At 32.6% G+C, this 23,597-nt stretch overlaps 1 protein-coding gene across 1 annotated transcript in view; it reads left to right on the top strand.

Annotated features, from left to right (window-relative positions):
• Window positions 1–23,597, top strand: part of LOC149411169 (ATP-binding cassette sub-family C member 4-like) — a 169,030-nt gene that overhangs the window by 51,559 nt on the left and 93,874 nt on the right. The window lies entirely within an intron of this gene.

Raw genomic sequence — 23,597 nt, 5'->3', positions numbered from 1 at the left:
TCAACCTCGCCTGAGTCCCCTCCCAAAATGTAATCATATATAATGTATATAATGTTTATTGTTTACACTGAGATGAAACTCGTGTAAATCGCTCTGTGTGCATAACCGCGTTTTGCAAATCACGGAAGTTCATTCATTTGATTGTGAGTTCAGTGTATGGTTAACTATCCCGCAGCCAAGTGGGGGAGTAGGTAGTACCGAAAATTAATATCCTCCTTATATTAGCTTAAATACTTGACATATCATTTTAGTATTTCTACGCAAATACATAAGTTACCATTAATAATTGTGATTTCTATAGTTTAAAATCCAATTAGAAAAATGCATGGGGTTGTCGCAAGACCCACTTGGTTACAGACGTTTTGTTTGGCATCTTGGCTTGTCAAGCGTTAAGGCGACACGTGACTCTATAACGGGGATTTGCTCTAGGCTTACATTTTAATTGATTCTATAGAATTCGTAACGATAATACAGGGTTTTCCAATAAGAGGTGTTATTTTGATATTCAATCGTAAAAGATCAATGGTTTCATTGCTTGTGTGGCACGTAGCGCCGTCTTGTTGAAAGTAAACATTGTCCAGATCAATACCATCCAATTCCGGCCATAAAAAAATCATTAATCATCTCTCGATAGCGCAATCCATTCACCGTAACTGCTGCTCCAGCCTCATTTTCGAAAACGTCCAATGACTTCGCCGGACCATAAACCTCACCAAACAGTCACACGTTGAGGATAGAGAGGCTTTTCAACAATATCTCTTGGGTTTTCCGAGCCCCAGATGCGACAATTTTGCTTTTTGACGAAGCCACCGGAAGTGGAAATGGGCCTTATCAATCAAGATGATTTGCGTTTGATTCACTCAAGTGAATTTTAATAATTTCAATGCGTTGTTGAAGCGTGTATCGTTCCATTTTTATTAATGGCGTAGTTTCTACTTGTCAAATGTCAAAAAATTACAGCTTCAAAAGTAACATCTACCGAAATAGCGAGCTATTCAAAATAACACCTCTTATTGGAAAACCCTGTAGATATATTCTTTTAAACCGATACCTACCTACCTACTTATTTAAGTAATTTATATTTATGATTAATTAAAACAGGACCTTGCCATTACAATATTTTATGTAAAACGATTTGAAAATTTTATAAAACGTTTTTCAACTATAAAATTAGCGGTAAGCACCAGATTTTCTTTTTCTAGACGGTGAATTAGTAACTTGCAGAGGGATCCCTCTAGAAATATTTGCGATTTTCGTAATACGTTCATCAGAAATAATTAAAATAAACCCCACAGAAATATCGATTTTCTAGGCCTGCCAGGGCAAAATCGACCGTAGGTGCGTCCATTACACCGAGCCATTTTAAAACCGTTTTACATAAAATATTTTAATAGTAAGGTCCTATTTTTATTAATCTAAAATATAAATAACTTTAATCTGTAGGAATCCCTCTAGAAACATTTGAGATTTTTGTAATACGTTCATCGGAAATAATTCAAATGGGAGCGTCGAGCAAACCCCCGGCATTAGAGTCTAATGTCGCCTTAACCAAATTCAGTTTATTATCATAAATAGTTGATCGTTGTTGCTAACTGAATAAATGAGCGTAAGTATTCCTCAACTTCTCATTTGTTCGGTGTTGGGAAAAACGCTGTTATCCGTAGTCAATTAGTTCGCCTTTCGGAACAACTAATATGGTCTTATAGAAATCGTTGCGTCTCCCTTACCCTCATAGTTATAAATACGAACTAAATGACGTTAGAAAGAGAAAACACCATGCTTTATAACAAATTATTATAAGCAATTATTAGTCGCCTGAAATATCAATACAAATTGAAAATATCTCGCGATTAAAAATAAATGCCGCCGACGGGAATTGAATTAATTGTTGATTGAAGTACTAGTACATATTAAATTATTTGGCGTGTTGGAAATAAGCCGACGTAGCTTAGTGGTCAAGAGCACCTGACCGAACATCAGAAGGTGCAGGTTCAATTCCCGTCGGCGGCATTTATTTTTACTCGGGAGATATTTTCAATTTGTATTGATATTTCAGGCAACTTATTATATTATTGCTTATAATAATTTGTTATTCTATGTGCTACGCATAAAACCTTGTCTTATAAACATTTGTTTATCATTTGAAAAATACCTACATTTATATTCAAGTATAGATTAATAATCATACACAGAATAATTAAAATGTATCCATTTACGAAACCAAAGTGTCCGACCGCAATTTGGGAAAAAAATATGAAACTTTGTGAATTTTTTATTGATTATTTTTATACGAAATGGCAAAAATGTGAGTAAGCCATAATGGTTATTAATGTTATTATACATCTTCTGTCTAGTAAAATATTTATTTTTTTCGTTATCAGTAATTTACGTTCAATGTTTAAATGAAAATAACGTAAGTTGAGCTATATTAAGGCGATGCCATACGTAGTAATGCAAAATCATGTGTTTTTGGTGTGAAATTTTGGTCGCATAGAAATGTTTCAGATGCTTTAAATAAATACCGCGAGTATAATAATACATCTTGGCCTTTGAAATAATCGAGTATTTTTTACATAAGTCTTTTTATAAGCCCAGAAAAAAATAATGTATAAGGCCTATGAAAACTGCTTTAAAGTTCAAAATTTTCTACTTACGAACCCATTTTCGGTTATGGTTTTATGGTATAATGTGGCAAATTAAGTTATTTATAAAATGATCTGAAAACATTTAAATATGAATGCCTGAATATCCACAAAATAAAATAAAAGGCACTTTTTGGCCATGTTTTTTTCTTGCCTAAATCAAAACAGCTTGATGGTTTAAAGCGGGAATATAAGCCTTATCGCCATCTACGTAAGGAGTGTTATTGATGGCGACTCGATTCAAAATATTACACGACGTATGGCACCGCCTTAAAACGTTTTTTAGTTTTGAATTATTAAATAAATTTTAATACTTTAAAAATTATGTGTTTTTATTTTTAATAATAAAATTTTAAAGCGTATTTAAAACAATTTTTAGTTTTCTGATATATTCGGAAATATCCTATTCATTTAGATATAATTGAGAAGCGGAAATACACACAGATTCTCCAAATTTCTGACACCTTTAGCTGACGTCTTCCTGGCGTTGCTGGGGGTTATCCTTCTCCTAGACCAGGGCTTCCCAAACTTTTTTCAACTGTGACGCCCTTGGGAAGTTGCCATATTTTTGCGACGCCCCCCCCCCCCCCCGGTGACTAAAAATCTAAGCCCCCCGCCGCTCATTTTTACCAAGCATAGTATTTTGAAGCCCCCCCCCCTTGAACGGGTCACGTAGTATGGGTACGTTACCTAATAACAATTTGTCAGAAAAACTCCAAATAGTATCTAAATTTTTTATTAGAAAATAAAGAACACAACATAAAAACAAAAATGGAGGCAAACAAAAAAGATAAAAAAGCAATTTTTTTCTTTGGTATTAATGAGAAGGATGTGCTTGCTTTTCTGAGCATAGTTTCTCAAAACGAGGTTGAAGTTTCGAAATCGCCACTCTCGTCTCTGCCTCTAAATTTATTTTGGATCTGTACTTATTCTTAAATACTGCAACTGCAGAGAAACCTGTCTCACACAAGTATGATATCGCAAACGGTAATAAAAACCTTAACGCTGCAGTGCTGATGGAACGATATTCTTGATAAACTGAGCTCCAAAATTCAAGTAGCTTATCCTTATTATATTGCAGCTTAGGGCTGGAGTCACAGGACAATTCTATTAACACTTCCACCCCGGACCGGGGTTATAATTCTACACTAACTAGAGTTTTAAGCTGTATCTAGATGGTTTTTTACACCATATAACAAATAATTTAGGTAATCTTAGAAAAACTATTCAGCTATCGATCTGCATTTAAAAAATTTATATCGCATTACTACTTTTTAAGATATTAAATAAATTACATCTAAATCTGATAGAATATTTTTTACGGGGCGGGACTTTATAAACGTTTCCACGAACTGGACGAAGATCCTGCCGAAGCCGGTAGCCGAAAGATAAATTTTGCATTGTAATAAAAAGGGCTACACCGTTATAATTGAGTCACGCTAGTATTCTTATTATCACTTTACCATTTTGCTTTACCTAATGATTGACCGGAATTGAAATGGGAGAGGCGGTAACTGGACAATTTTTAAGGGATAGTAAGTAATTTCTTAGTTATTAATGAAAAGGACTTAATCCGAATCGGTGACACAGCGCTTCTCATATGTCCTTTTGAAATACTAAGATATTCACTTGGCGGTCCCAGACCATTTCGTCTGGGTAACATCCGGCGCAGGTGTCCTTATACATTCTATGAGCAACACATTTTAGGAACACAATTAAAATTGCATCCGTCTCTGTTTGTCGTATGAAATACAAATAGACCAGAAAGAGACAATTATTTTTTTAAATTTGTTGGAATTTGGAAGATAGAACTTGCTCAAAAGTTTAAAGTACAGTATGATTGAAGACTGCAGCGAATAAATAGTGTTTTCGGTTATTGCTAACTTGTGTTTTGGTGTTAAATAATTCTCTTTGGGAACGGACCAGTTTCACAGTGCTACGGGCGTCTTCAGATTGGTAAGTACATTTATCTTATGCAATGGCGTATAAAAGTATATGTTTCAGGGGTGTTAACTAACTAACTAACCATCACGCCGTTTCCCCGCAGGGGTAGGCAGAGAGGACGGACCGCCAAACAACTCGGTCTTGGCACACACTCTTTGCCTCATTCACATTCATACATCGTCTCATACATACTCTTCTATTTTTCTGACTCTTGACATGACCCGACTCAAGTATCTGATTCACTTGATCGTGCCATGTCTTCCTCGGGCGTCCCCTACTTCTTACACCATTCACACTTGCGTCATATATTCTCCTTACGCTCCTTTCTTCATTCATTCGCTCTACATGCCCAAACCATCTGAGGGTCCCTTTCTTAATTTTACTCATTACGCTCACATCAGCCTTGCATTCTTTGCGGATATCCACATTACTCACACGATCATACATGGTTTTACCACACGTACGCCTCAGGGATCTCATCTCTACAGCATTCAGCCTACTTTCATCCTTCCTCTGCCAGTTCCATGCTTCACTGCCATACATCAGGGTAGGTACCAGCACTCCATTGTGGACTGCCAGCTTTGCTTCTTTGGACAGCTTTTTGTTGGCGCCTACGGCATTTAACCCACCATTTATGGAGTTACCTGCATTCACCCTTCTTTCAATATCCCTATCAGCCTTCCCATCTCTCGTAAACATACTTCCCAAATACACAAACTCATCCACTTGCTCCAAGTATTCATCATTCACAACTATATTGCACACTGTTTTCATACTCTCTCTTTCAAATACCATGACTTTGGACTTACTTACATTCATAAACATTATTTATTCTCCACAATATTAAAATATTGCATTTTAATAGTTTGCTTTTATTGATGGTATCAGTGTCAAAATTTCTCGGTGTATTATTATTATAACTGCATATTATTGCAGCTTGTTTTTGCGCTTTTACTCAAAATGTTCATTTGGTTCCCATATTCTTTTATTTTATGATAAAAATTATTATATTAATTCTAAATTTATTTTCATGTAAACATTATGTATTCCATTGCTCAAACCATACAATTTATAGAATAATCGTACTACTAGTAGTACTAATAGTACCTACTAGTTTTTCACGCATTAGAATATGACCATATGATTTAAATAGCGCCGTTTTTGTGAAAATTCACCTCAAGAAGCGTTAAATTTAGTCTTACATTAATTATAATTAACAAAAAGGTATCATTTAATTCTTTTCTTTATGTGAAATAATAATTTCAAGATGTTTTTGTTATTTATTTTATTTTATCTTCGTTATTTGATAGATCATTAAAAACATAAAAATGTAAACACATAATCAACGGAAGGCACCCATGGTTATTTTTTGGATGCATAAATTTTCGATTTGAGATATTTTGAGAATATCAATCTCAGATGGGAAGGCTGATAGAGATATTGAAAGATGGGTAAATGCAGGTAACTCCATTAATGGAGGACTGAATTCCGTTGGCGCCAACAAAAAGCTGTCTAAAGAAGCGAAGCTAGTAGTCCACAGTGGAATGCTTGTACCTACCCTGATGTATGGCAGTGAGGCATGGAACTGGCAGATGATGATGATGAAAGTAGACTGAATGCTGTTGATATGAGATCCCTGAGGAGTATGTGTGGTAAAACCATATTTGATCGTATGAGAAATGTGGAAATCTGCAAAGAATGCAAGGCTGATGTAAGTGCAATGAGTAAAATTACAATATGCCCATGCTATTGATTATATTACGACTGGCAATTTAATGTTATTTTTCTTGGAAGCCTCGAACCAGGTGAAGGTAGTTATAATGTGTTGATTGTTTTGAGAAAGGAATTGTGGAGCGGGAAAACGAAAAATTAAAAACAATCATTGATTATAAATTTTATGAATAAAAGTGTTGTTTTCTAATACACTACACATATATTAATAGTAGGGGCAGGTAGGTAGGTACTTACGACTTTTAGAAAACCTATTTTGGATAAAACGAGTAATCGCTCTAAGGAGAAAATTTAGTTTTTTGTGCTCGCTATAACCAAGTTTGACTGTATATATATATTCATATATCGTCTCATATATATATATATATATGAGACGATATATGAATGTGAATGAGGCAAAGAGTGTGTACCAAGACCGAGTTTTTGGCGGTCTGTCCTCTCTGCCTAGGTACCCCTGCGGGAAACGACGTGATGATTAGATATTTAGTTAGTTATTATTGAAAAGTAAGTGGGTTGATGCTACATAATTACTTTTTTCTGATTACAGATTGCAGGCTCTGATTGCAGATTCAGTTACGATATCAAGTTTACCTACTTACTTTTTAAATTTACACAATTCTAAAAAAATGCCCAAAAAATTTTTAAACGCTGAGCAGGTGCGAGCGTTATTAGAGAAAGACTCTGGTAGTGATGAGTCAAACAGTGATTTTGAATTTGAAAACATTCAAAACACATCGGACATTGAAGATCATGTTTCTTTTGAAAGTTCTTCTGAAAGTGAATCCGACACCTCTGACGAAGATGCCGAAAAGATTACTGATGAAACGGAAGAAAAATCTTTTACTTCCAAATCTGGATTTAAGTGGAGTTCCGTTCCTCCGACACAATCCCGTAGTAGGCAACACAATATTGTTTACTCTCGTCCTGGCCTGACAAATGAAAGCAAAAATATTTCATCTATTGGAGACGCATTTTCATTGTTTATTACTGACGATATTCTCAAAGAAATAGTTACTGAAACCCAACGTTTTTGTGTGAGGGAAAACAAGGGCACAGCCGATGATGCATCAATTTCTACGGATGAAATTAAATCCTTTATCGGCATATTGCTTGCTGCTGGGAGAAACCGTTGCAGAAAGATGCAGTTGAAAGAGTTGTGGACAACGAATGATCTATTTAGGCAATTTTTTTATACAGCAGCTATGTCTAGAGATAGATTTGCATTCTTATTTAGTACTCTACGATTTGATGATAGAGTGACTAGGCACGAAAGAATCGCACAAAGTGGGACAAAACTGGAGGCGATAAAATCAATTTATGAAAATTTTAACGCAGCTTGCACTAGAAATTACTCCCCGGATTCCCACATCACCGTAGACGAACGTTTGGCGACGTACCGGGGATCATGTCCTTTCCGTGTATACATGAAAAGCAAACCTGGACGATACGGAATTAAAATATGGGTGGCAGCTGATGCCAAAACAGCCTATATTTTAAATACTCAAGTATACACGGGCAAAATTGGCAATGCCCGAGAAGTAAATCAGGGGTTACGAGTCGTAACTGACTTAGTAGCACCATATTACGGTTCTGGAAGAGGTGTTACGACAGACAACTTTTTCACGTCAATACCTCTTGCCAATAAATTATTGGATAATAATTTGACGCTGACTGGTACATTGAGGTCGAATAAAAGAGAAATTCCAAAAGAATTTTTACCTTCTCCGCAAAGGGAATTACATACAAGCCTTTTTGGTTTTACCGATGCACTTACAATTGTTTCTTATGTGCCGAAAAAGAAGAGTGCAGTGGCTCTTCTTTCAACCGAATTCCACGACGACAAAATTTCATCAGCGTCAGAGTCAAAAAAGCCAGATATAATATTACATTACAACTCAACAAAGGGGGCTGTAGACACCGGGGACAAAATGACAAGGGAATATTCCTGCGTTAGGTCGACAAGAAGGTGGCCATTTCGTATTTTCATGGAGATTTTAGATATGGCTGCCTTGAATGCTTATGTTATTTGGATCACTAAATATCCAGAATGGCATTCAAATGACCGAAGCAGACGAAAAATCTTTATCAGGGAGTTGGCCATGGACTTAGTGAAAAACAACATTAAAAGTAGAAAAGAAAGCGGTGTAAAATTTCACAAAGCGCAGCAATACGGCTTCGAATTATTTGAAAAAGTTATGCCGAGCACAAGCGACGATATTGTATTAAATGAAGTACAAGTTTTACCTACCAAGGCAATACGAAGACGGTGTTATCTTTGCCCGCGCAACATTGATAGAAAAACTAAGCTGTGTTGTTATACTTGCAGGAAATCTATTTGTGTTCTGCACAGGGTCCAAGAAAATTTTTGTACTAACTGTAAAACTATCAAGGACAATGCCAATAATGAATGTTGTTAAAATAATAAAAGTTGCTTAGGACGGATCTTTTGACAGATTTTAAACAATTCATCAAATTTTGATGTTAATTTTCAGGTTCTGCGAAAGTTCTATTCAAGTTCCGATATTATTTCAGTTCTGTGAAGTACCTGGCCTATACTGATATCATAACAGAACTTGAATAGAAATTTCATAGAACTTTAAAATTAACAAACAATCTGTCATTTTTGTAATAAGCATATCCGACCTTTAGAAATTTCTTCTATTATTCACTTTTTCTAGTATTTTTGCTGTTTCTTTTCAAGTCATCACTATACTAATGGTGCCATGATCTGCAATTTTAGGTTTGTCTAGTATTTTAGAATTTGTTCACGTTCATTTGATTACACAAACTCAATTAGTGTACTGGTTGTTTGTGTTATCTTGGTGTATTCTCAGTCGAATTGTTTCATTTTTAAAATGATCACGTTGGAAAATATTTTGCATAAAAATCCGTTTTGTTTATTTCATATTAATATTATAGTTTTTAATAATAAATTACGTGTATTTTAAATAATTAAAGCATTCATGATAGTGCATGTAGTCACTTACTAACATTTGGTAAATGAACAACATATTTTTCTATAAGAAAACAAACATTTTTCGACCATATCTTTTGTGCTTTTAATCATTTCTCTGTTTATCACTTTTTTATAAGAAGTCCCTCTACTGTTTTAGACGTGGTGCACTTTTCTCATTTTCCATTTAAATTTATGTATAAAGGTTTCAATTGCTCAAAGCATAGTGGTCATTTGGAAATTGTTAATTTATGCGATTGTTTATTGATAACTTGATATCAATTTTACAATGTTTTCCAGAACATCTAGTTCACTTTTGCAGTCTTGTGCAATAAGTATATATCCAGGAGTCATTACGCTATAATATCTTACAAGTGAAATGTTGTCAAAAACCGGACATAATATCCAATAGTTACTGTACCTTCTTATAACATTATATTTTATGTTTTTCCATCAAATTACGCAAAAATTGTGTTGTTAACGTCAGCTTGTTTTTGTTTTGTCTTCTTTTATAAATATGATCCCAATTTTAGATTAGATTATTTCTTGGTAATCACTTTGCATTTCATTTTTTCATACAATTTATTCTGGAGTATATTTATTCGATTTACCAATAAATTAAAGTTTGGGATATGTATGTACCAAAATTAATAGCTGACAGAATTATTCGCTATTTAATAATGCTGATTTTATTCCATGTTGTTTGGGTTTAACTTTCATCGTGTTGTGTGTGTTTTTCTAAATTGTGAATTTTTATTTAAAAAGTTATTGTCTTCTAGCTAGGTTATAATTTTCGTTTATTTCATCTTCAATTTTGGGAACTCGTGCCGTGTGTATATGTTACATTCCACTTGCTCAAGAAAAAAAATTCTTTGTAATAATACGATAAAGAGTAAATATCTTACATTTCAAGTTGTGATTTTCATCACGCGATTTGTGTATAATATGTAAATATAACGATCGTCCAGTTGATTAGTCAGACATCTCCGAAGAATCGGAATTTGAGTTGAGTATACAGTTATATGTAAAATGAAAAAACAAACAAAATATATGTTTTCTGGGTTATTTGTAGAAAATTTAAAAATGTCGTACTAATGTACCGAACCGTTATACTTCCCGGTGTTATTTTTTTATAGCATATTTAATTTATAAAATACAGACACATGTAAATAATATTTGGTTTATGGCGAGCATTCGAACATTGCTTTCCTCATTATCTCAAAACTTTGTATTTAGAGATGTCTGACTAATCAACTGGATGATCGACATGTCTTGTTTACCAGTAATAGGTATGTTCATTATACTATATGTGTAATAATTTTTGCTAATATCTAATGTTTGTTTCATAAAACTCATTTATTATAAAGTAGGTACCTACCTTATGTGTTTCCAAAATGTTGAGGTGTATTTTTGTAAAAATATAATATTTTGAGGTGTGTTTTTTGTCTTTTTGTAAATTTCTTCATTTTACTACGATATTATGTGTGTAAGATATTTTAAAATTATATTAAAATTATGTTTTATATTACGAATGTCTTTTTCTATTTTCTATTATAATTTTGCAATTTTCAGTTTATTTAATCAATCCCTATAAATGGTCACCATAAAAGAGATAGCCTCCTAGTATGATGACGTTTCTATTCTAAATGGTGGTTTTTGTTCAGGGCAATACTGAACGCATTTCCCATCCTTGGCCGTGCGGAAAATATATTATATTAAATGCATTATATTTTATGAATTATTTATGAAATATCACATAATTATTGAATTAATTTGCGCTTGCTGGGATTTTGAACCCGCGACCCAGAATCTCAACCATTTGACCATGGGGGCCGTCATTACTAAGAAAAAGAGAGAAATTCTCCGGTTTCTCATATGTATCCTATTACGAGTTTATAAATACCGTTTCCAGATCTCTCATAAATATTGTTTATCAAAAACGGGGAATTCTCAGGCTACAATAAAAAAATATTTATTTCAAGATTGGATTTCAATACTTTAAAAATACCTTATTTTTAACAATTTGAAGTTATTAAAAATACCTTATTTTTTACAATTTTATTTGATAAAACATTACAAAACAAAACCATTCACCGTTAAAAATGTAAAACATACCTACATAAATGGATCAGTGAAAAACTATAAACTCAATATATACCTATTCAAGCAAACGCATCATTTATGATTACAGGTTAACTGCGGCACGATGCTAGATGATACTCTAAATGAAATTATAATAAAAACAATCAGAAATAAGATATTAATTATTTTTTTTTTTGTAAACTAATGTTTAAGACAAGAATTTTTTTTCATAGCACAAAGGGTAACATTTATTTATAAGCAATAATTATTAGCTTGAAACACTCATCCACATTGAAAAATCTCCCGAGAAAAGATACATAATAATAATAAGAATAATTGTAGAAATAAAATAATTTAATACTTACATTAAATATCAACATACAACATTTGTTTCAAAATATTTAACATCCGTACCTAGTTTAGTAGTACGTAGTAGTTTTCATAAACTATAAAAGTAAAAAATACATATCCATCATTTACAGACCACCCTATGCAAGAAACTAGCCACCCACGTCGACGCTTAATCGCCAATCGGCAGTCGAGATTCGGAAACGAGGCGCGATGCTTGCTACGTACCCGCCTTCTCCGTTTTCTTTGAAAACATATGCGTTATGGTCTAAATTCATTAGAACATTAATTATGACTTTATTTATGAAACGATTTTGATAATGACTACTGAAATATGTAATATATACTTCCCTCTAATTATAACCAAAACAAATTTCATCGAATTATGTCATTAACACCTTTTAATAAGCAAAACAAATTGGGGGACTGAGTGACCCCGCTTCGGATCCAATGTGATTTTTTTCTTTCCGGGACGAAAGGGTTAACTGTTCTTCTTCTGCTGTCGAAAGTGTTGATGGTGAGGTCGACTGGAAAGGGTTTCTAACCCAGTCATATTGCTCCAGATTTTCGGGAAAATATTTTTCAAAATGTTCGCTCAAAGATGACAAGTGCTATGTAAATATTATTTAAAAAAAAGGATCGAAAATTTCTGTCGATTTTTCTTGTAGAATGCCTTGTAAAGCAGAGAAGCATTCGGAACTTACTTGATCTTCTTCTAATTATCTTTTCCATAAGAGCAACTTCTTCTGAAACCCAGTGATTTTATCTGCCAGTTGTAATATGTGGGTATTATTTCCCTGCAAGGACTCATTGAGATCATTTAATTTTTCTCCGAAGTGTGCGTGTGGAAGACGCTATAAAGATTGCCTCACGACGCCCCTGGGATGATCCCGCGGCGCCCCGGGGCGTCGCGACTCACAGTTAGGGAAGCCCTGTCCTAGACACATTCCATCACTTATATTTCTGTAGGCCTTTTTAAGATATACAATTCCTTAGTACATTATTTTTAATAAAAAATAGTTTTGTTCTTGGTGTAAAGTTCTGTATAAATATGTAATATGTTTGATGATTTCCATTCTCAGTTAGTAATTCTTCTATCTTGTTGCTAAAAGAAGGCATAGATTTTGATTTCACATTTATTCATTTTCACTACAATATTTTTTCAATAATCTTTCTTTTACATCTATCTGTTCTTATTATTATTAATAATAATTATACCTATACACGATTTGTCAACTAATTGGTGTGTGTGTTTTTTTTATAGGTATTTAAATCATGGATTTTAGTATTTCTAAAATGACATTGCATCACTATTTTTTATATCATAGTTTCGTGTAAATACATAATAAATCACCTTCTAAGCTTTAGTCAAATGCTATGGTTCAATTTTCTCTATTACCATATTTTTATTTGTATTATCTAATGTCCCAACTGCTTACCCAAAGGTATATATATATATATATATATATATTAATTATTAATATTCTATACTGTTTCCTAATATTGTTGCTTCTTCCATGTGATACTTTGTTAGTATCTCTTTTAATGTTAATATTTTTTGTTTATTTGTCTATTTTTGTCTGGTGTTTTCATTTGTACACAAATTGTCTTCAGGTGAAATATCATAAATTTGTAACAAGTGTATTTTGTTTTGAATAGATGATTGTGGTGCAAAGAAATAATAAATGCTTTAGATGACGGAATTCCCTTTATTTATGTATCTGTTCTAATTTTCTGTCGTAGATGAAAATCGTGTTTCAAAAATAAAATTTTGCACGATATGTCCTTATACCAAATAAAACATATCAGGGAAAAATATAGAAACTGCCCTGGAAAACCTGGAATTATCAGGGAATTTTGAAATCCGTTTTTTGTGGCCACCCTATTTATGTATCTCATGAGGTTTAGCCAGCGTTAGCAATGTACTCGTAGTGCCCGAAAATATATTTTATCGACTTGATCATAAAACATCGACTTTTCTCTTCTTTTTAAAAACATAATATTCTTGTATCATATATGTAAACCTTGCGGAAAAAATGCTCTAAATGATAGTGAAAACTCGATCAAAATCCGTTGCTTAGTTTAGAAGAACTAAGCGCTCAAACAGACAGACGCCGATAGCGACTTTATTTTATACAATTTATATAGATATCGGTACACGTGGCAGAGGTCTGAAGGGTTAACCAAATCCATAGAAAAATAATACATTTGAGGAGAAATTTGTCGCATTTTTCTATAATGTTTTAATTTTTTTTATGGTTCGTTTTTCTCAGGATGGGCAGAACTTTTCAGCCTCTATGGACTTCGCGCCACTGACTTCTTGGGTACTCTACAAGAAGCAATATAATTAAGTACACGATTATTACCACTTCGATGAATCGTCTCTTCCGGCTTCGTAATTGCAGCAGTAATATGTCAATTATTAGTAACGTCGATTAATTTAGTTTGAATACATAACCATCACAATTACCTTGATTATTTATAATTCTATTATAGTGGAGATTCCGCAATTATTATGATTGTATTGTATAGTTTTTAGATACTATAATATTTATACAGCCGTGGGCGTGTCCGTATGTCCTATTGAGTAAGTTGTTTTTTTTTTAATTCATCTATTTGAATTTTATTATTTTGAAAATGAATCTTGAAGTGGAAATTATCCCACTTCTCGAAGTTCGATCGAGCATGTTTTGTTCAGATTACTAGAAGAGTACGTATAGCACGATGTATTGAGAGGAAGCTACAAGCCAAAAATGTGTATATTCTTGGTAAACCTTAGTAGTTAATAGGCATTAAAATCGCTTGAAAAACGGAGTCTAGAAACGTTTGATTTCAAGCACAAAATTGGTTTTTATTTATTTTGTAAATAATTTTTATAAGAAAGCAAAAAGTTAATCAAGTGAAACTGTCGCAGATAATCTATAATACTGTATTTTTTAAAAGTTGTTTTCTTCACGCGTTCTTACATTTCTATTGAAAAATTTGTTTTTTTAGTAGCTTACATTTATATTTTTTATTGAGTAATTAATTTTTATATTTATATTCTACTCAAGCGAAACGATAGGAAAACCTTCAATTTATCTAAAGCATATTTTTGGTGTTCATAATGTACACCAATTCGTTATAAAGATTAGTCTAAATAGTGATTTAGCACTAAGCTTCGTCTTAATACTCTGTGTCATACGTGCATTTCGGAGCGGCGGTACCGCGCGCCACTCCAGGCCGCCGCGCAGAAAAGTAAAGTCCGAAAGTAAGGGAGACATTAGACGGCCAGGAGCGGCGCGTCGTACCGCCGCTCCGAAGTGTACGTGTTCATCCTCTTCACTATCATATTATACAGGATGTATCGGCAAGTACCCGACAAACTTTAACCAGCTATTCCTTAGCACATTTGGAGTAAAAAATGTTATGGGCACTTTGCTGTCCGGTAGCATTTTTTTTCAATTAAAAACAAAAAATTAAAAATATCCACACTACATCACTGTCATTGGCATTGCTTTTCGTGTTCAACAGCTATTATAAGCAAGTATGTCGAAAAGCGTCTTCGCTCTTTCGCACACACTAAATAATAATAGTTAACAATGAGACGAATGCTGCCGTTCCATTTCGTTGTGATTGTAAAAGCGCGCCAATATAGGTACACACGTACATTATTCAACGGAATTCGAATAAAATATTTCCAGATGGGTTTTCAAACTTTGACAAAGGATAAAACAGTGGTGACATGTGGTGAAAATATGAATAATAATTTTTTTATTAAAAAAAAACGTTACCGGACAGCAAAGTGCACATAAGATTTTTTACTCCAAATATGCTAAGGAATAGCTGGTTAAAGTTTGTCGGGTACGTGCCGATACACCCTGTATATTATATATTTATGCATTATGTGATATAAACGTGTGGCGATATTTTCTCGCTTAACCCTACATCGTTGGGCGCCAAGAATCAAACGTCTGCCATTCGTGTATGTGCGTATCTCCTTATCTCTGTGACAATACGCATTATTATTTACATGTCGACAGCTTGGTGCTTACCGTACTTACTGCTTATTTAGTTAGTTGGTGGCTATATGTATAAACTATCATCATAAATAAAAAAGAATTATCGTGTTTTCTAGGGTTCTATGACAATAATAAAATGATAAAACAGAAAAGTGAAGGAAAAAATAAATACTTTACCTAAATTAAATTAACCTAACCTACTACATTATCTTCATGTCGTACATAAAAAATACATTTATTGTGTTATTTATGGTTCCACGATAAAACAGATAATTGAAGAAAAGTGAATGAAAAAATAATTTTTCAATTCTCTCCATATCGTAAATAAAAAATAGAATTATCGTGTTATTTATGGTTCCATGACAAAATAGAACAATGACAAAACAAATAATTGAAAAAAATTAAATGATTTTTTTTTTCTTAAATTAAATTAACTTAACCTAACCTACTCTATTATCGTTATTATCCATTATCGAATTATCGTGGTATTCATGAAAATTTAATGAAAAAAAAACTAACCTAGATTTTTCATTTTTTGTAATAATAATGATAATAATTTGGCTAATTTATTTAGCGCCGTTTTCATGAAAAATGACCTCAAGGGCGCTGTACAAATATGTTTATTAAATGATTAATACTAGAACTATTGACTTAACACTAGTTACTTACGACTAAGGCCTATAACATATGTAGAAACTTACAACTTACAACAAACATTAACATTATTAGTCTAATTTTACTAGCGCCAGAAGAAAAAGGAAGTTCTATTATATTAGTCGTGTATTAACTCTTACACCAGAAACGTCAATGGGCAACGTCCATCATGCATTGATCACATTTTCACAAATATCAAGGATATAAATAATTTAAACTCGGGAATTATAAAAACCTCAATTACCGACCATTACATGACTTTGCTACATTACAATTCAATAATACCTCAGGCGATAAACCAACATTGCGAACAAACTGCTAATAATAAGAACGAAATATCTGTTGTTAATATCGAATCTTTGAAAAATAAATTGTCATCTGAATTATGGTTAGATATTCTCCAAAGTGATAACGTCAACGAGTGCTGTAAAATATTTGAAAATAGATTAACGAACTTTATAAATGATTCAAAAAAAATTATTCCAAAAGGAAATTCGGCAAAATTTCGTAAAATCAAACCGTGGATAACACATGGGCTTGTTGTGTCCATAAGACACAAAGAATGGCTTTATAAAGAAACAAAAAAAAAACCACTAGACATTAAATTAAATGTTCATTTTAGAGAATACAAAAATAAATTAACCACGCTCATAAAAAACACGAAAGAAAATTATTATAAAAATAAACTTGATGATTCTGAAAATGACAGTAAGAAAGTTTGGAATATAATCAATGAAATCATGGAAAATAAACAAAATACCAAAAGTAATACTATTAAGAGTGTAATACAAAACAATAACATAATTAACTGTATTGAAGAACCTAAAAAAGGAGCAAACGCTTTTAACGATTTCTTTGCAAATATCGGAAAGAGTCTAGCAGAAAAAATTACCGTGAAAAAAATAAATAAGATGTATATTGAAAATATTCCGAATATAGAAACTAAACTTGAACTCTTCGAACCAACCAATCCGTCTGAAATTGTACAAATTATATCAAAAATGCGAGGTGGTTCTGCTCCGGGATTTGACGGTCTCACTGTAAAAACACTAAAAATCATTAAAAATTATATTTCTACACCAATTTCTCATATTATAAACAATAGCTTTAAGACAGGAGTTTTCCCGAGCACGTATAAGAAAACCATAATCTCTCCAATATTTAAGTCCGGTAGCCCGGAGGACATTTCTAATTATAGACCCATTTCACTCTTATCTAATATATCGAAAATTTTTGAAAAAATTGTTAAAAAAAGACTAACTGCATTCTTAAAAAAAAACTCGATTATAAATGAAAATCAATTCGGTTTCACAGAGGGAAAAAGTACCCAAGATGCCATTGCAAAAATTTCATCTAGTATTCAGAGTGCCCTGGACAAATCAAATAAATGTATAGGAATTTTTATTGATTTAAAGAAAGCATTTGACAGCATTTCCCATGAAAGACTTATATTAAAATTAAAAGAAAATGGCATTGACCACTTAGCTCTTAAATGGATAGAAAGCTACTTAACAGAGAGACCTCAAATTGTAAAATTAAACCAAACTTTTAGTACACCACTAACAAGTACATTTGGCATTCCTCAAGGCACGGTCCTCGGACCATTACTATTTCTAATGTATGTAAATGACATTTTCCAACAGAAAATCAAAGGTGAATTAATCTCTTATGCTGATGATACTGTCTTATTAATAAAAGGTCAAACATGGGAACTAGTTAACAAACTTGCAAATGAATGTATTAATATCTTAAAATCATGGTTTGATAATAACCTACTCACACTTAATGCCAAAAAAACAACATATGTATTATTTTCACTACAAAAAATACCTAAACACAAAGTAAATATCATAATCCATAATGAAAATTGTGACAATGTCAACTGTAAACTACTTAATCCTATTTGTACTGTAATCAACTCTTCTTCTGAAATAAAATATCTTGGTGTGATCATCGATGAAAATTTGAAATGGAAAAGCCATATTACGGAGTTAGTAAAGAGAATAAGGAAATGTATATATATATTTGTTAGGTTAAGAAATATTTTAAATGTGAAAATACTAAAAAATGTATATTATGCTCTTGTCCACTCCCTGCTTATTTACGGAATCATAGGTTGGGGAGGATCTTATAAAAACAACCTACACTCAGTAAAAGTCTCACAAAAAATTATTATAAAGGTAATACTTAAAAAAAACTCTACTTTCCCAACAAAATTGCTTTTTAAATTGTTTCCAGTACCAAATATTGATGATATATTTAAGCAAACTTCAATTATAAAAATGTGTAAAGAAAAAAATAACACAGAATATCAAGAATTTTACAAACTGATGAGAAATGGAAATCAATTTATTACGCCAATCTTTAAAACAACTCAAATGCAAAACCATTATATTTACCAAGCCATAAAAAACTACAATAATCTCCCTTCCGAATTGCGCTGTATTACGAACCAACAAGAACAAATAAATAAAATCAAACTTTTTTTCCAAAAAAACTTATATTAAAAAAAAAATGTATATATATATAATATTTATATTTTACACATAACATTGAATCTAAGTAAGAATCGTGGCTCCCTTATCAGGCACAAGAGCTCCTCTTTTCTGATAAGGTATACATGACCAACTATGTACCTAAATATGATATATTGCAAAATATGTATGATTTAATGTAACTATGATCTATATTAAAATAATAAAAAAAAAAAAAAAAAAAAAAATTAGGGTGTTTTTATAATTAATTTTAGAACACGGGTGTAAAATGCGCCCAATTGGTTAGCTGGATATATATCTTAAATGAATGAATGAAATTAACCGTCGGTCTTAACCGCATTTAGATGATTAGTATGCTTGTATTACAAAATGGAATAAAGATGGTCTTTTTTGCAAAATTGTGTTTTTGTATCGACAACGAGTCTATTGGCCGAGTTTCAGCTTGATCTGATGTCGACAATTGGGTTAATTTCCACTTCATTCTTTCAATCAATAAAACAAAATCGAAATTCAAACATGTAAATTATTTAAAAAAAAAAATTCGTTTTAGGATACGAACCAGAGGCGGTTCTAGGGTTAAAGTCGTGGTAGGTCATTTGAAAAAAATGTGTGACTAATCTTTATTTGATATTGTGAAAAATGCCCATATATTATTATCTATATCAATAGGTCGCGGACTCTAAATACATATTATGTTAATATGGTAAATTTGAAATAAATACACAATCCATGTACTTGCGGCAAATTATCTTTAAGATTTTAAGTTTTAATGTAGTTGTACATTAAAGTAAATAAAATAAGAGTTCGATTCTATTTGAGAAAGATCTTTTACGTTTTTTGTTTTGTTTCGTTATTCAGCTTCATTCTAAATCGATAACAACATAAATAATTATTCCAAATCTTTCCCGAACTATCCAATTGAAAAACAACCATTGTTACACACACTACAAGCGTGTAAAATGAAAAACCGACATTTGTTTATGTCACCATCTCTATAAAACATATAATATTCATCGTGTTGTCTCCCTCACGGTCATGACCTAAGTGTCCCTAAGCTTTATTCGGTACCTAATTTTTACTTCGACGAAAAATATGTTGCTATCTCGTTTATTTTATGGCGCGCATAGGGACAGAAGATGCAAAAGTGGACATTCTTTAAATTGACCCAGCGAATCGTGTGGACTTATGAATGAAAGCTTCCATTAGAGACAACAGATGCCACTGCTAGTTACTCGCCGCCGCTGCTGTTTCGCGTTACATTTTAAATAAATTAAGAATAATACCAGTTGTTTTGATGAATTTAATTGATTATTATTGTTGTCTTATAAATTTGGGGGGTCAAACACCAATTGACCTAAGGGAAGAACCGCCACTGATACGAACTTATTTACAGATCTTTTATTTTTTGTAACACTCTTGTATTACAAAGTGGAAGAAAGAAGGCCATACATTAAAAATAATCTTATTTTAAGGCGATGCCATACGTAGTAATGCAAAATCATGTGTTTTTAGTTTGAAAATTTGGTCACCTACAAATGTTTCAGATACTTTAATTAAATACTGCGAGTAGAATACATCTTGGCCTTTGAAATAATCGAGTATTTTTTAGATAAGTCTTTTTATAAGCCCAGAAAAAAATAACATAAAAGCCTATGAAAACTGCTTTAAAGTTAAAAATCTCCTACTTACGAACCCATTTTCGGTTATGATCTTATTGTATAATGTGGCAAATTAAGTTATTTATAAAATGATCGAAAAAAAAATAAATATTTATGCCTGAACATCCACAAAATAAAATAAAAGGCACTTTTTGGCCAAGTTTTTTTCTTGCATAAATCAAAACAGGCGGATGGTGTTAAGCGGGAATTTAAACCTTATCGCCATCTACATAAGGGTTGTTATTGATAGCGGCTCAATTAAAAATATTACACGACGTAGTGCATCGCCTTGATATTTAATATTCATATTGACTACTTACTTACTTTATGGTCGCAACGACAGCAATATCTACGATATTTTAAAGTTTATCACCCATGGCGACGTTTCTATAGAATTTCTGCACTTGTGACATCGATATAAATATTTCATATTATTATTATGAAGGCAAAGCATGCCGATGAATGGTATGCAATAAAAACCTCCACGCACGATTTGTATTTTCCGGTGAAGTCGGCATATGTCATAATATCTACTCTATTGTCTATTGAATTTTTAATACATACGATTATATTATCGACGTTTTCATATTCATTGAACTCACTACGCGGATATCATTCATTATGGTAGTGATGTAATGATTGTTTCCAATGTATGCAATCGTTATTCTTAACCGCTGCGTTCAAATGTACAATGTGTCATAGGCAGAGGCGGTTCCTTGATGTGTGCATTTGTGTATTGCAATGTTTATCATGCTTATCAACTTACAATGACATCTGTGCCTCAGTTATCGATATACGAAAGTACGCTCCAGTCATAATTATTCCCGCCAGGTCATTCTATCCAGCGATCTTCTAGTACAAAACAATGCGCAAGCGCGAACGAGTCGTGCATATTTCGTAATGCACAAAACGTTGTTTTACTATACAACAGCCACAGCTTAAGCGCTATTGGGACAGCTCGGCCGCCCGAAACGGTGACATGAGCGAGACAGATTACGCTTATAACGGCAAATAAACAAATATCCAATTGTAAACAAGCTAAGAAAATGTTCTTGGGAAAAGTGGACTCATGTTAGAGCAGTACAAAAATACAGTGTATGGCAAGCCTACGCACGACGGAAGTGAAACTTTTAGTATTCTTCTCTCTCTCTTTTCATTTCATTCTCTCTTTTTTTCTGTCTATTGACATATTTATAAAAAAAAATAAAAGTTATAAAATTATGGGATTCGAACCCGGGTCCTGAATAACGAGTGTCGAACGCTCTGCCTCTAGACCGCGAGGAGAAATATTTCGCGCGACGCGGCGTTATCGGCCTTGATTAGTAATTTAAATGATTCAAAATAAAAATAATTAATCAAAATACCGAGCGACTCTACCGGCTCGATTTGTAAGCTATATTTCGACCAAAATATCATATAGGTACCGTAAATTAAAGTAAAGGTAAATTAACAAATTTATGTAATTTTTTACTACATTATTACAAATCGTTGATAAAAAAAATAAAAGTTATAGAACTATGGGATTCGAACCCGGGTCCTGCATAACGAGTGTCGAACGCTCTGCCTCTAGACCGCGGTTATTACGTATTCGACCAAAATATCATAGAGTCAAAATATCTAAAAGTCGCAGCACGAGTTAGCAGCATTAATTTTATAATTAATAATTAATTTATTTATTTATTTACAGCATTAATTTTATCACTTTTCCTCGTATTAAAAAAATCACAAAAAGCGGGGATCAAACCTCGGTTCTTCACGACGACAATCGGGCGCTTTGCCTCTAGACCGCGAAGCTAAGTTTGGAGAGTGATCTAAACTAAGTATATAATATTGGCTAGGCTCCTATAGCGAAATGATCACGGTTTTTGATGACGGTCATGAGTTGGTTTTACTCCGGTCCTCGAAATTGCATAACGCGCGTAAAGAAGTTTCACTTCAAAAAATTGTTTATATTGTCGTTGCGCCCGCACTACGAATTTCAAATAACAAAATTGCTAAAAAAAATCCAAGTTAAAAACACTATACCTACCTACCCCCGTTTCAATTATCGGTCTGGTTTTGGTTAATACATTTTTAATGGCGATACACTACGTCGTGTAATATTTTGAATCGAGCCGCTATCAATAACACACCTTACGTAGATGGCGATAAGGCTTAAATTCACGCTTAACACCATCCATCTGTTTTGATTTATGCAAGAAAAAAACATGGCCTTAAAGTGCCTTTTATTTTATTTTGTGGATGTTCAGGACCAAATATTTAAATGTTTTTCGATAATTTTATAAATAACTTAATTTGCCACATTATACCATAAAACCATAACCGGAAATGGGTTCGTAAGTAGGAGATTTTGAACTTTAAAGCAGTTTTCATAGGCCTATACATTATTTTTTTCTTAGCTTATAAAAAGACTTATGTAAAAAATACTCGATTATTTCAAAGGCCAAGATGTATTCTACTCGCAGTATTTAATTAAAACATCTGAAACATTTCTAGAAGACCAAATTTTCAAACCAAAAACACATGATTTTAAATTACTACGTAGTGCATCGCCTTAAGAATTGCACAGTTATTCATGAAAAACCAAATTTAGTTGTGCTATGTTTTGAAATTGAATTTGCATTGGAAAGAAGGTATTTGAGAAAAACTGGATTTTGCCGCGATATTGGCTAGTTGATTGGCTACGTGAGCACAGATTGTGCCAAGGTCGATAATTTGTGTTTTACGACAGGGGACTAATTTATACAACATATAAAAATATTCAAACAGATCTTGCTCTAAACGAAATTTAATTTTCTTTCCATCGCCCAAAAGGCTTTTACATGCAATGCAGTACATTTTTTTTAATGTGAAATATCAATGAAAATATATTATAATAGTTATAACAAAATACAGGGTGGTAAGGGAAGTATATCGCTAATTTAATCGGTGATTCCTGACATTATTTTGAATAAAAAATGTGAAATGGAATTTTGGATTCTAACCTTTCCAACAGTGTTTGTAATGTTTTTCATTGGAAAAAAAATATCGAAAATATCACCGGAGACCAAATTTTCGTTACTATTTTTACTCCGAATATTGTCAGAAAT

Source organism: Hesperophylax consimilis, chromosome 26 (genome assembly GCF_061612785.1).
Source record: "Hesperophylax consimilis isolate HC1 chromosome 26, BYU_Hcon_1.0, whole genome shotgun sequence".
In the NCBI taxonomy this organism is placed as follows: domain Eukaryota; kingdom Metazoa; phylum Arthropoda; class Insecta; order Trichoptera; family Limnephilidae; genus Hesperophylax; species Hesperophylax consimilis.
The sequence above is the reverse complement of the archived record's forward strand: the minus strand, read 5'-3'. Positions and strand labels throughout refer to the sequence as shown.